Source organism: Furipterus horrens, unplaced genomic scaffold, assembly GCF_987537825.1.
Source record: "Furipterus horrens unplaced genomic scaffold, mFurHor1.1.pri manual_scaffold_2, whole genome shotgun sequence".
NCBI lineage: Eukaryota > Metazoa > Chordata > Mammalia > Chiroptera > Furipteridae > Furipterus > Furipterus horrens.
Window position 1 is genome coordinate 170188976 of NW_028327172.1, and position 13686 is coordinate 170202661.

General features: G+C 37.7%; 1 pseudogene; it reads right to left on the reverse strand.

The window, feature by feature from the left end:
- Positions 1-9070: 9070 nt before the first annotated feature.
- On the reverse strand, positions 9071-11757 carry LOC150019963 (transportin-1 pseudogene; annotated as a pseudogene).
- Positions 11758-13686: the final 1929 nt, after the last annotated feature.

The window sequence follows — 13686 nt, forward strand, 5'->3', positions numbered from 1 at the left end:
TTTTGATATATTGGAGTTTAGGAGACTCATTATGATTAAAGAAGGATGACAAATGACTTTTAAGTCACACAGCTGACAATAGTTGACATATCCCCTGGAATCTGCAGTATCAGGTAACAAGCAAAATGACAAAACGCAAACATGTCAAGGATGGTGGAATAAAGAATGGATTGAACCTGTTCCTTGATGATATTGTCCCATTGCCCTCGCTTGCACTGCATTTTTCCTATTGTGATTTTGTATGTGGTAAGTAAATGTCTGTTGCTTAAACTTTGCCGGTCGAGATTGTTTCTTGCAGCCAGTCATTTCTAAGTGATCTGATGTCTCAAACCAAACTCTTCCTATCTTCCTTCTTATTGTTCCTCTTATATTCATCAGTTAGTGGCATCCACACAGATGCCCAAGTCAGAATCTTGGGGATCTTTATCTTGTTCATTCTTCTCCTGTTTCTTGCTCATCCTTTAATCTTCAATCTCAAGTACAATGTCTGGTACACAGGAGACACTTCAAACATGTTTGCTGAAATAAATTAGAGTGACCAGATTATTTAATGTCATGGATTAGTACATAGACACCAGGTAAAATAAAGAGGATCAGCTTGGGAGATATCTTGTTTAGGCGATGGTGAATTTTTATAAACCAGCCTTACTCCTCATCAGAGTATCTCTCTATTGATTAAAATTCTTTTGTCACCTTGATTATATGTTTCTTTCACACAGACATTGTTGGATGAGCATCGTCTAATTTTTCATCTTGGACCCTTGTTTTTAATTTTTCCATGTTGAAACTCCTTTTTTGACATTTCTGTCCCTTAAATCAATACTATTGATCAGGCTACAGTCAGTGTTGCTCCTCATACCTTTAATATTGCAGATTCTGCATCTTTGTAATGACTTCTGCTAATGTCTGCTCTCTTCTTTCACATTGGTTGATTAGATTGACCTTATTCTCAGAATCTTTTATAAGTTTTCTGTCTTTCTACATACAGGGTGAGGATATAATGACAAGTGAAGGGGTTCACACTCTTGTAGGGAAATGGAGGTTACACTAGATTTGAAGTGGGAAAAAACTAGGGTTTGTATAGCAGTGGCTTCTGTTTGTATGGTTTTAATCAAGTCATGAAACCCAATTAATTGTTCTTTTACATTTAAAATGGGAAGCAGAGTCATACCTATCTTGTCTACCTCACAAAACTGTTGTGAGAATCAAGAGCCTGCAAGTGCATATGTCTATTCTAGGGTGCAGTGACTTCTACTTGAACCACATAGAATGAGCAAGATTATTATAGAAAAGAAGAAGGTGAATACTCAGTGGGACAAAAGTTGGGCAAACAATAAATAAATGTCCAGAAGAGCTAGCTTATAGAATCCAGCCATACTATGAGACCATTCATGCTTAAAGGAAGTTTCCAATGTATACTTTTCTATATGAAGTAGAAGTTACTAGGAAAAGGGTTGGGAGGATAAACTACCTTGAGATATAAAAAGTCTCAATAAAGCTCAAAGTTCTGTTTAGCTTTTCCTAGGATGGCCATACTTAGCTCCTAACCTCAGAATCCAAGGAGAGCTCCAAAAGTAGAGTAATTAGAACTAAAATGGGATCCTTGTTTGACCTTCTAATATTACAATGAGGAAACTGAGATTCAAGGATGGTAAAATGACTTGCTTTAGTTTATAAGGCTAATTATTATATAATCAGCACCTAGAACCCAGGTCTCTTGGCTGCTGTGCTGAGAGATCCAGACATGTTACAATCAATTGTAATATAATATTTCTAAGTAATTCATTACCAATAAGAGTTCAGGCACCAAGATATTTGAAAGATATGCTTTTTTTGTTTTAAAGAAATGAAAGCAAATTCAATGTTATCCCTACACTCGTGGCCATATCCCTTATATTCCATCATTTCTTGAAGGGGAGAGAAAGGGGTGGAGGTTACATTCAACCTTGGACACCCCCATGAGTGTTTTGCAAAGGTGAACATAAGCTGTGTCCCAACAGAATAAGTCTAAACACCACAATGTCAGATCATATGATACTCAAGAGAACCTCTGAGCATCTGCCTTCTATAATATTTTTTTCCTTTAAAGGGAAAAAAAAGGTGACTTGATTTTCCCTGGACACAGTGTTGGATGAAGGAGGACAATATGCTCCACCACTCAAGAGATATCAGCTACTTTTTAATCTTTCTTTTTATCTGGAGTCTCAGATCTCATTGGATATTTTTGTTACAAGTTTCTGCAGACTTGTTTATTAAATTCATTCATACCTTCATTTATTAACAAATATTAAGAGATCCTATATATGTTAGACATATAGGTTATCCAATAAAGAAATAATTTAATAATGTTTATGCTTCTATTATAACTTTTATGTTTCAAAGTGAGTAAAAAAGATTTTTTTAAAGTACTGGAACAGCAGTAAGACTCTGGTGTGCTATTTTCATGATTAACCCCTCTTTGGCAAGCTATGCTGTAGGACACATTAGAGCACTTAGTGGAGTTGAGTGCATTTAAGTGGTCATTCAATAAATATTGATAATGATGGTGATAATGATGATAGTGATCACAGTGACAAGAATGAAGTAACCATGGCACCTTGCAATTTGTGGTAAACAGTGGCATTTACATAGCAACTTCTATTGTTTTTGTCTTCTAGACAAGTGCCTGAAAACATTAATTAACTGGAGAGATGGGTGTAGTCTAGTAACAGGCAACCTTCAGTCAGGCAAAGAGTGGAAATCAGTACTAGCTGCATGTCTGGAATAAACCGTTTAGTGTATGAATTACAGTGTTTCACAGTAATTATAAATCTCTGAAGAGGAACCTCTTGGGAGATAAATATCTTTGAAAAATTTCAGGGTGAGGTTAACATGGCAATGAGAACTGGACAGGGTCAGTGTGGATTCCAGTGTTTGATTCAGCAGCCATTAAACTGTGTCTTTGCTGAATCATGATTGCATTGGATCCCAGTGTTCCCATGGCTGTTTTTGTTGTTGTTGTTAGCTACTTGGAGGCCATGGATAATTGGTAACAGGACGATGAGTCAACTGCAAAGGAAGAGTAGCTGCTCTAATAATGTTGCTGATAAACCTGGATCTGTTGCAAAATCTGGAGCTTATCTGTTTCCATTTCACATTATTTGTTGTAGTGATGGATGAATGCTTGCTTCTCAGATTACTAGGGTAATTGAATCCTTGGCCAGCCTAATAGACGCAGATTTTATACACAAATCTATAAAATTTTATGTAATGTGTCCTGACATGGCATTTTTGCTAAGCCCAGCTTCTTTATATTCTAAATTATTTTGCACACTATAAATTATATGTCAAGCAAATATGATCATTTGTTATGAATATATACTAAGTTTTAGGCAACAACCCCTCTTCCTCAGACTTGAACTTTTCAAGTATTTATTTCAAATTAGGACTTGAATAAAAATGTGAAACATTATTAATATTGACTTTGTTATTTGCTACATCTACCTTCTGTGGGGGTAGCCAGGGCTGGTGAAATTGAGGGGTGGAGATTGAAGAAGCAGGGAGTGATTAGTTTGGTTGGGGACAGAGCTGAAGATATGGGCTGAAGTCTGTGTTGACATGGAGTCAACTCAGTGGGCTGAGAGACAGTGTAAATTGATCCAGGCTCCTGTCAGTAGGGAAGGGAAGGATGACTAGATATAAATTAGAACACAGTACTGTTTTTCTCCCCCCAGAAAAAGAAATAATTTTACAGTTATGCTCTGTGTTATCACATCTTAGGCTCCTAGACCTAATCCAATCAACTCCAATAGCTGCCTGGAGAAGGCAGCTGAACCTTGTAACAACTATTTAAGATGGGGAGTTTTTATCTCTTTTCAGAGATGATAATAACAGATAAGAGACTTTACAACTACTTTGCATGAATAATAATCTCATTTAATTATCAAAACACACCTGTGAAGCAGGTTACATTACTACCTTCATTTTACATATGGGGAAACTGAGGCTTAGAGATATTATGTCAATTGCCTGAAGTTTCACAGGTACTCCGAGCAGTCTTCCCTCTCAGCCTGTATGCATCATGCTGATATTTTACTGATTCAAATCAAGAAATGAAGTCCAGAGAGGTTCAGTGAATTACTGGTGATCACACAGTAAGTAGCAGAGTAAGGATCTTCTTTACCCATCATCTGCTATTCATGGTAACCTAGGTTGTTTTCTATATCCTGACTACTGAGAATGAATAATGCTGCAGTGAATGGGAGAGCAGATATCTCTTCAATAACCTGTTTTCCTTTGAATATATATCCATAAGTAGGATTTATGGATCATATGGTAGTTTCAGTTTCAATTCTGTTGAGGAAACTCCATACTGTTTTTCACAGTGGCTGTACAAATTTACATTCTCAACAACAGTACACAGTGTTACCTTTTCTCTACATTCTCGCCAACACTTACCTCTTGACTTTCCAATGGTAGCCATTCTAACAAGTATGAGATGATATCTCATTGTGGTTTTGATTTGACTTTCTCTGATAATTAATTATATTGAGGACTTTTTCAAATACCTGTTGGCCACTTATATGAAAAAATTTTATTCAGTTACTTGCTCATTTTATAAGTTAGATTGAACTGTATGAGTTATTTATATATTTTAACCCCTTATCAGATATATGATTTGCAAATCTTTTCTCCCATTCTGCAGGTTGCCTTTTCATTTTGTTGATGGCTTCTTTTGCTATGCAGAAGTTTTATAGTTTGATGTACTCCTACTATTAATTTTTGCTTTTATTGCTTGTGATTTTGGTGTCATATCTAAAAAATTGATGCCAAGACCAATGGCAAGACCCCATATTTTCTTCTAGGAGTTTTATAGTTTTAGTTATGTTTAACTTTTCAATCCATTTTAAGTTAAATTTTGTGAGTAGTGTAAGATAAGGATCCAATTTTATTCTTCTGTATGTAGTTATTCAGTTTTCCCAACCCCATTTATTGAAGACACTATTATCCTTTTCCCCATTGGGTATTTTTGGCTCCCTTGGATAGGTGAGTATTCATTTCTGGTCTCTCAATTCTGTTCCACTGGTGTATGTGTCTGTTTTTATCACAATATCAGACTGTTTTGACTGCTATAGCTTTGTACTACAGTTTGAAATCAGGAAGTGTCATGTCTACAGCTTTGCTCTTCTTTTATTTTTTATTTAGTTAATTATTTATTTTTAATATGCTTTATTGTTTATGCTAGTACATTTGTTGCAATTTCTTTTCCCTTTGTTCCCCTCCACCCAGTGACCTCCCCTCCGTCCAGTTGTCCCCCCCCTTAGTCCATGCCCATTGGTTGTGCATATAGTTCTTCTCAACATCTTCCTATCTACTCCACTCCCTCCTACTATGCTTCTTAATTCCTGTACCATCTCCCTCCATTTTCCTGCTTCCCCCTCCCCACTTATCTTCCCCCAAAATGTTCCCCATACCTATAATTCTTTTCTCACTCTCATTGTCTACTTAGTCTGCTTTTGTTTCAATTCTCTAGCTTCTGTTGTTGGTTGTTGTGATACAGTTTTCATTTTAATGTTCATAGTTTTGATACTCTTTCTCCTAAACAAGTCCCTTTAACATTTCATATAACAGTGGTTTGGATCTGATGAACTCCTTCAGTTTTACTTTGTCCTGGAAACACTTTCTCTGCCCTTCTATTCTGAATGACATCTTCACTGGATAGAGTAATCGTGGTTGTAGGTTTTTGACTTACATTACTTTGAATATTTCTTACCAATCCCTTCTTGTCTGCAGAGTTTCTTTTGAGAAATCAGCTGATAGTCTTATTGGGACTCCTTTGTACGTAATTCTATCCTTCTCTCTTGCTGCATTTAATATTCTCTCTTTATCCTTAATTTTTGACATTTTGATTATAATGTGTCTAGGTGTGTTTCTCCCTGGGTCCAGTTTTTTTGGAACTCTCTGTGCTTCCTGGACCTGTAAGTCTATTTCCTTCCCCAAGTTAGGGAAGTTCTGCTTCATTGTTTTTTCACATAATTTTTCCATTTCTAGTTCTTCTTCACCTTCTGGCAGCCCTATGATTCAGATGTTGGCCCGCTTATAGCTGTCCAGTAAGTTTCTGAGGCTCTCCTCATTTCTCTCACTTCTTGTTTCCTCTTTCTGCACTGGCTGACTGTTCGTTCCTTCCCTCTGTTTCGATTTGTTGATTTGATCCCTGGTTTTCTCTCCCTCACCACTAGTTTCATATATGTTTTTGTTCGTGTCAGGAGGACTGGCCTTCATTCCTTCCCCGTCTTGTTTAAGATCTGCTGTCAGGTCTGTAATCATTCTTATAACCAAAGCTCTGAACTGAGCCTCAGAAAGATTTCCTATCTGCTGCTTCATTAGATTAGATATTTGCTGTCTGGTCAGCTGCATCACTGGGATCTGTATCATGATCTGTGCCATCCTGACCATTTTGTGTTTACCTTTGCTTCCTGGGCAGGGCTGTCACACCTCCTACGCTACAGGGGGCAAAGCCCCATGCACTCATCACAACTGGGTGAGCCGTCTCACCATGCTATGGTGTTTTCTGTGGGGGTGGGCATCCAAGATGGATTCCTGCCATTCACTCTCTGTTGAGAGACCAAGAGCCTCCTCCTCTGTCCCCATCCCCTCCGGGCCTCACAGTCCAAGGCAATGGGGGTCTGCCTTCCCCGGCTTTGAAATCACAAGCTGATGGGTCTGGTCTGCAGCAGGGTTTGCTCCCCAGGCACTTCTCGCCTCCCCCTAAATACGGATGTCTGTGCTTACTGCCGCCCTGCCTCCATCGCTGCTGCTGCCATGGACAGTACTGCTTGAATTCTCCTCCCCAGCTTCGCCCCTCCTACCTGTCTGGACAAGCACTACTTCTTTATAACTTTATACGTTGACTTCCATTTATTTTCTGGAACTTCTGGTTATTTCTGGTTTTGCGGTAGTTGTATTCCTTCTTAGTTGTGGAGGGATATGGAGCGTGTCAGTCTAGGCCTCCATCTTGGCCGGAATTCTTCTGTGTTTGTTTGCTTCTGTGTCCCAGGGAGAGCTGTCACTTCTACTATGTTGTATGGGGCAGAGCCTTAGGTATTCATCAGTAATGGGCGACCTGTTTCACCACGTTGTGGTGCTGTATCTGCTCTTCTTTTCTCTTTACTGCTTTGGCTATTTGGGGTCTTTGTGGTTCCATACACACTTTAGAATTGTTTTTTCTATTTCTGTGATAAATGCCATTGAAATTTTGATAGTGGTTGCATTGAGTCCGTAGATGGCTTTAGTATGAACATTTTAACAATATTAATTCTTCTAATCCATGAATTTAGGGTATCTTTCCATTTTTTTGTGTCTTCCTAAATTTCTTTCATCAAAATCTTGTAGTTTTAAATGTACATATCTTTCATCTCCTTGGTTACATTTATTCCAAGTGTTTCATTCTTATTGATGCTATTGCATGGGGGATGGTTTTCTTTATTTCTTTTCAGATACTTTATTTCCACTTGCATTTATCACCACCTGACACCTGTTTGTATATTTATTGTTATTGTTTATTCCATCCACCCCTCTAAATTAAAATGTAAACATCACTGAGGGGAGGGACTTGTATCTGTAGGGTTCATTACTTGTCAGTGGTGCTTGACATAGTGTCTGGCATAAAGCAACTACTCAATAAAACATTGTTGAATGAATACATTAACTCCTTCAGTTTTAATCTTTGTCTCTCTATTTTTATAGTTATTTTATTGCAAATTATAATGCTTTAAAGTTTATCTTGGCCTCACTACTCAGCTAAAAATAAATTCATTCATTTGGTCTCAAATTTTAGAAGACCAAACCACCAAATGCCTATTTCAGTCTTATTCCTGGAATATCTAAACTGACTTCTTCTAGTTTAGTTTACCAGTTTTTTGAGAAAAGTCTGGATCTTAAACAGTGAACAACATAGCAAATCTGATTGGGAAACATCCTTAAAAAGGAAAATCAATACATCATGTGTTGTCATTGACATTGCAAAAGACATCATGAGGGGTATGCATGATTTAAGACTTTGAAGATATTTTATGTTCACATCCTTCACTAGTATGTTTAGAAAGGAATTATAGCCCAGGTTATCATTGTAAGAGTACTGACTCTAAGACGGTGGGTCACTTATTTTTCTTTCTCAATAAAAGACAAACATCAAGACATTCAAAAGGTTTTGGAACTGCCTTGTCAAATTTACATACAAAATTTCAAAAAGAATGGAGGAGTAGCTACTACTTTTAAAAGTCTACCTAGACACATAACAATACCAACAAGGAGGATTTAGGATTAACGAATTTCTTAAAGATAAAATACTTCATTTGCTGGAATCTGCTAAAGAAGAACATAATTGATAAGCTTGACAATGCAAGTATTTCTTACATGGTATCTACTATAAGGATTCATTTCTTCTTTTTTTCTTTGTTTAAATTTGATTTTTTTATTTCCAACTTTTTGGGGGGTACCTTCAATTGCTTCCAAGAACCTGCTTCTACTATGGGTTGGGAAGCTGATTTTTAACACTATTAGCTTCATTTGTGTAGTTCTCTATCAGCATGCAAAAACGAGTTCCCATCATCTGGGGAAATTTGTAAAAAACTTTTAAATTAAAAATAAAAAAGCTTCTTTACTGTTTGTGACTCCCTTTCTTAGGTTTTCTTTATTGTGTGCTATAGAAATTTTCCTCTCTTTTATCTCTATGCATCATTTATATAGTTCTTGCTTTGTTACAATTCCCTGTAATATTCCAGAATGTACTATTTTGTGAGAAGACTGAATAGTTTTTGCTTCTTTACATCCAGTGCGGAGTTGTAATTGAAGACAGATTTCCACCCACAAAGGCTCCAGATGTTAAAGTGTTTCCCAACATCGACTTAATACAGTGACGGCAACACCTCCCTCCCACCCCTCCCAGTAGGGTTGGGATTGTACTGTATTCCCTACTGGTTTACTCTCCCCCCTGGTAAAGGGTAACATTTTCCCTGGGTGCGGAGGCTCCCTCATAGTCTCCAACACTGAAGACCCCCTAATTATGGGACTGCAGCTTAAGTTTATGAGGTTAAACACCATAAAAAGCTGCAAGATGCTCTTTTAAGGGAGGCGGAAACTGGTCAGAGAAACGCCTCCAATTTTCATGTCCAACTTGATTTTTAAATCCATGAAGGATCTTACAGAACATGTCTCTCAGATCATCTTTTGGGTTAATCCATGATGCAACAGCATCACACACACAAAAAAAATAATAATAAAATCTTGGATTACTCCACTGGGATTCACATTGATCATGGTACAAATGCCATGAAATGCTGAATCTTCTCCTCATTGTCCCTTATGTTTCTCAGAGAGGTGCACCAGGGTCTTATAAACTGCTGCAGCATGGAGGCCACCTCTTGAAGACAAACGTAACCAAGACGACCAATTGTTATTGCTGTGTTCTCTAATGGCATCTTGGGTGTGTTGGGTCTGTTAATGATTTCTACAAGCTGGTGCAGCACCATAGGAATATAAGGCTGCATCTCTCTGCCCATTTGAATGGAGATTTCTCCAATAATGCCCATGTGGCATTATTGCAGACTGAAATGAACTCTGGATTTAAGTTGGTTCCCAATATTGGCATGAAATCAGCTATACAAGGCTTAACATGCTGAAAGCAAGCTTTTGTCAGATCACCTAACAGGGCGAAGGAACTCTGTCAAACTTCTGGCATTTTATCCTGCATGCACTGATACATTAGGGTTAGAATGTTACCTCAGGCCACTAGCTGTTCAATATTGTCTCAAAGTCCTTCAGCCAGACCTCTGAGTAAATCAAGAGCCACTCTCATAAAATTTTTATCTGGAGCCTCATATTGATCTGGTTGAGCATTGTTCAGCATGGCTTGTGCAAGAGTCTTCTGTACCAGGTTTACACATCGTTGATACACAGGTTCACAGTAGGAAGGAAGCCAGACTGCAGGGCTGTGGCAACTGAAGATAGGCACTCAAGTAAAGGGAAGAGATCTTTATCTTCATCCTTTAACATGTTCCATTTCTGGATCAGTGGAGGCATTAGCATCTGAATATATTCTGGTTTGTTTAAATGATGTCCTACTGAATCTGCTAATGTTCCTACAGTATCATAAAGAATGAGCAAGTTCTTATGTTGGTATTTACTAAATGCGAAGACCAAAGTATCAAGTATATAAGCAAGGTAAGGAACAAGTTCTGTACAAACCTCCTCTTCTAGGGTAGCAAAGGCACTGCAGGCAGCTTCTTGTACTCTCTTGTTGCTATCCAGGATACACTTTAGCAATTCTGTCATTAATGGCTTCAAGTATGTGTCTGGGGGCTGGCTGACTACCCAGTGTGCATGGCGGCTCAGAATCCAGCATGTTATGGAACTCACAAGAGCCTTTTTATCAGAGAGGCACTGAATAAGGTGAGGAATGAGCTTAGGCAAGTATGGAATAATGCCTTGCATGTAACCTTCCGCAATTGCTCCTAAAACCAAGATGTCTGATTCTTTAACAACTCATTCATGATGAAAAGTAATTCTTTCAAAAGGGGCAAAATATGTGGCAAAAGCTCATCATGATACACGTTTGCAAGAACATCTAGGGCAGCAGCAGAACATTTTCGCAGATTCCAGTCTGAGATCGTGTCGTCGTCGTCAATGTCGTGGACGTCATCATTGTCCTCTTCGATGCCGTCTTCGTCGTGCTGCTGGGTCACTGTCCTTGATTGGTGAAAGCGCGGCCTTATGTCCTGTTCGCTATCAGGGGTTGTTTCTTCTTCTTCAACCCTTAAGTAGGATAATATCTATATCTGAGTGCTTCATGCCATTCACTAACACAGTAATCAACTTAGGAAGGTGCCTTACAAGTACATCTTTGCAAATTGGCTGCTCGGCCAAAGTGAGCCAAAATTCACAGGCTTCTAGAGCTACATTTTCATCTTGATCTTGGGCCCTCTGCAGCATGTACTCAACTATATTATGCATGTGAGGAAGCAGGCGATCCATTCGAACTTCAAGCAACATCACAAGTGCCCGGCACACATTTTTCTGTACATCTGGTTCTTCATCCCAAGCCAACGCAAAGAGATTCTCAATGAAAGAATCAATGTGCAACATCAGAGCTTGAGTACTACTGATGATAAACTGATTGACACATGCAACAGCATGAGATCTTATTTTTGGACTACTGTGCTTGAAGAACTGTAAAAATTTTGGAATCATGATGTTGAGAGGATGCTCTAAAACATCACTATCTAAAATCTCAGCAGAATCTTCACATATCTTCTGAAGGGTACCAAACGCTCCCTCACAAGTGTTGTAATCTTCAGAATCCAATAAGCTACAGAGTTTTGGTAAGAGGTCAGGCCAATTCTGCAATTCTCCCTTGGAGGCTATGGTTGTAATCAAAATATCTACAGTGGCTCTAATCAAAGGAGAGGAGTCACCAATATTATTTAAATGCTCACTTTTAATAAAGTCTGTTACACCATTTGGGAAGTTCTGAAAATGTGCTTTAACATTATTCAAAATGAGGCCACTCAATGATCTAGTGGGTTCATCTTCAGATTTTAATTTTGTCAGAACAAAAATTAGGCAGTTGTTAAAATCTGGATATTGATTGAGTTGTTCTAGTTTCTAGAATTGTTGCATGGTTCTCTGGGTGATGGTTTCTGGAGACTGGGACTCCTTCAGCAGCTGCAGGATTTGCTGAGGCCCTTGCTTGTCAGATTTCCACCCATACTCCATTTTGGTTTGCTTTCTGGATGCCCTGAAGGAAGTCTCGGACCACGAAACCCAGGGAACTGATCCTTGCGGCTCAGCCACCAGTTGCAGCTGCTCCTGCCATCGTGGCTGCTGAGCGCAAGGAGCCGACAAGAGGATTCATTTCTTATGCTACTCCAGGGGGGATGCTGAAATTTTTCTACTTCCAGTGAAAGCTAAGGTGAGGGTAGAAATTCAGAGACTATTTTTGTTATTTTAAAAGTCAACTTATGGTGCTACATTGCCACATTTCTATATACAAGGTTTAAGGGTAAATTAAAATATTAAGTTCATAAATAATATTAAAAATAAAAATTTGAGAGCAAGAATGTTGATTTTGCTTCTGAAAATGTTCAGAAGGCATTTTCTTCAAACAATGCACAGAGATTCTGTTTGTGAGGTTACTTTGATCAAATTACATAACCACTATTTGACCAAAGCTTTAAGTCCAGAGATGCAGAGGAGGCAAGACTTTAATCCAGTTGCTACTCGAGTGGAAGGGCAACATTACTGCCAGGAGTAGTCAATTCTGACTATAGTTGATAAAACATATCTTCCTCTTATACTAATCTATTTGATATAGTAAATGTGTGGTACATTGACTACACATAGGAGCAATATAGTGGTCAACAGAGTGAGAAATGATTATTTCTGCATAATAATACCATTTTCAAACATTTGAGAAATAATATTTTAAGTAAATAGATTGAAGCGATGGTTCAATTTATTTTCTGGGAAAAGTTTTCAGGTTTATTGTCTTGAGAATTTTATTCTATAATAGCAACTTTCAGCTTTAGTTTTGACCTCATCTGAATATTAAGTTAAAACTTGAAAAAAAGAGAGAGAGGAACATAGGCACAAAGGGAAAAAGTTGCAGCGAATAAATACCTATCAATAATAACCTTAAATGTAAATAGAATAAGTGCTCTAATCAAAATATATAGGTTAGCTGAATGGATAAAAAAACATGACCCACATATATGCTATCTACAAGAGACCCACCTCAGAATAGGCTGAAAGTGAAGGGATGGAAAAATATTCCAGGCAAATGGATATGAAATAAAAACTGGGATAGCAACACTTATTTCAGACAAAATAGACTTTGAAACAAAGGTTGTAACAAGAGACAAAGAAGGTCATTACCTAATACTTAATGGAGTTGTCCAGCAAGAGGATATAACCCTTGTAAACATATATGTACCCAACAAAGGAGTACCTAAATACATAAGGAAAATCTTGGAAGACTTTAAGAGGGAAACTGACAGCAATACAGTCATCATAGGGGGTTTTAACATCTGCTATCAAGAATGGATAGGTCGTCGAAACAAAAAATTAGCAAGGATATTGTGACATTAAAAATATCCTGGATCAAATGGATTTAATTGATATTTACAGAGCATTTCACCCCCCAAAAGCAAAATATACATTCTTTTCAAATGCACATGGATCATTTTAAAAGATAGATCAAATCGTAGCATATAAAACAAGTCTCAACAAATTCAAGAAAATTGAAATCATATTAGGCATCTTCTCAGATCACAATGGCTTGAAACTAGAAACCAACCTCAAGGGAAAAGCTCAACAACATTCAAATACATGGAGACTGAACAACATGTTATTGAATAATGAATGCGTTAACAATGAAATCAAGGAATAAATAAAAAAAAGTACTTGGAAACAAAGGAAAATGAACATACAACAACCTAAAACCTATGGAACACAGCAAAATCAGTCCTGAGAGGGAAGTTCATAGCAATACAAGCCTACCTAAAGAAGATAGAAAAATCTCAAATAAACATCCTAACCCTACATCTATAAGAACTAGAGTAACAACAACAAATGAAGCCCAGAGTGAGTAGAAGGAAGGAAATAATCAAGATCAGAGCAGAATTAAATGACATAGAGACTAAAAAACAATTC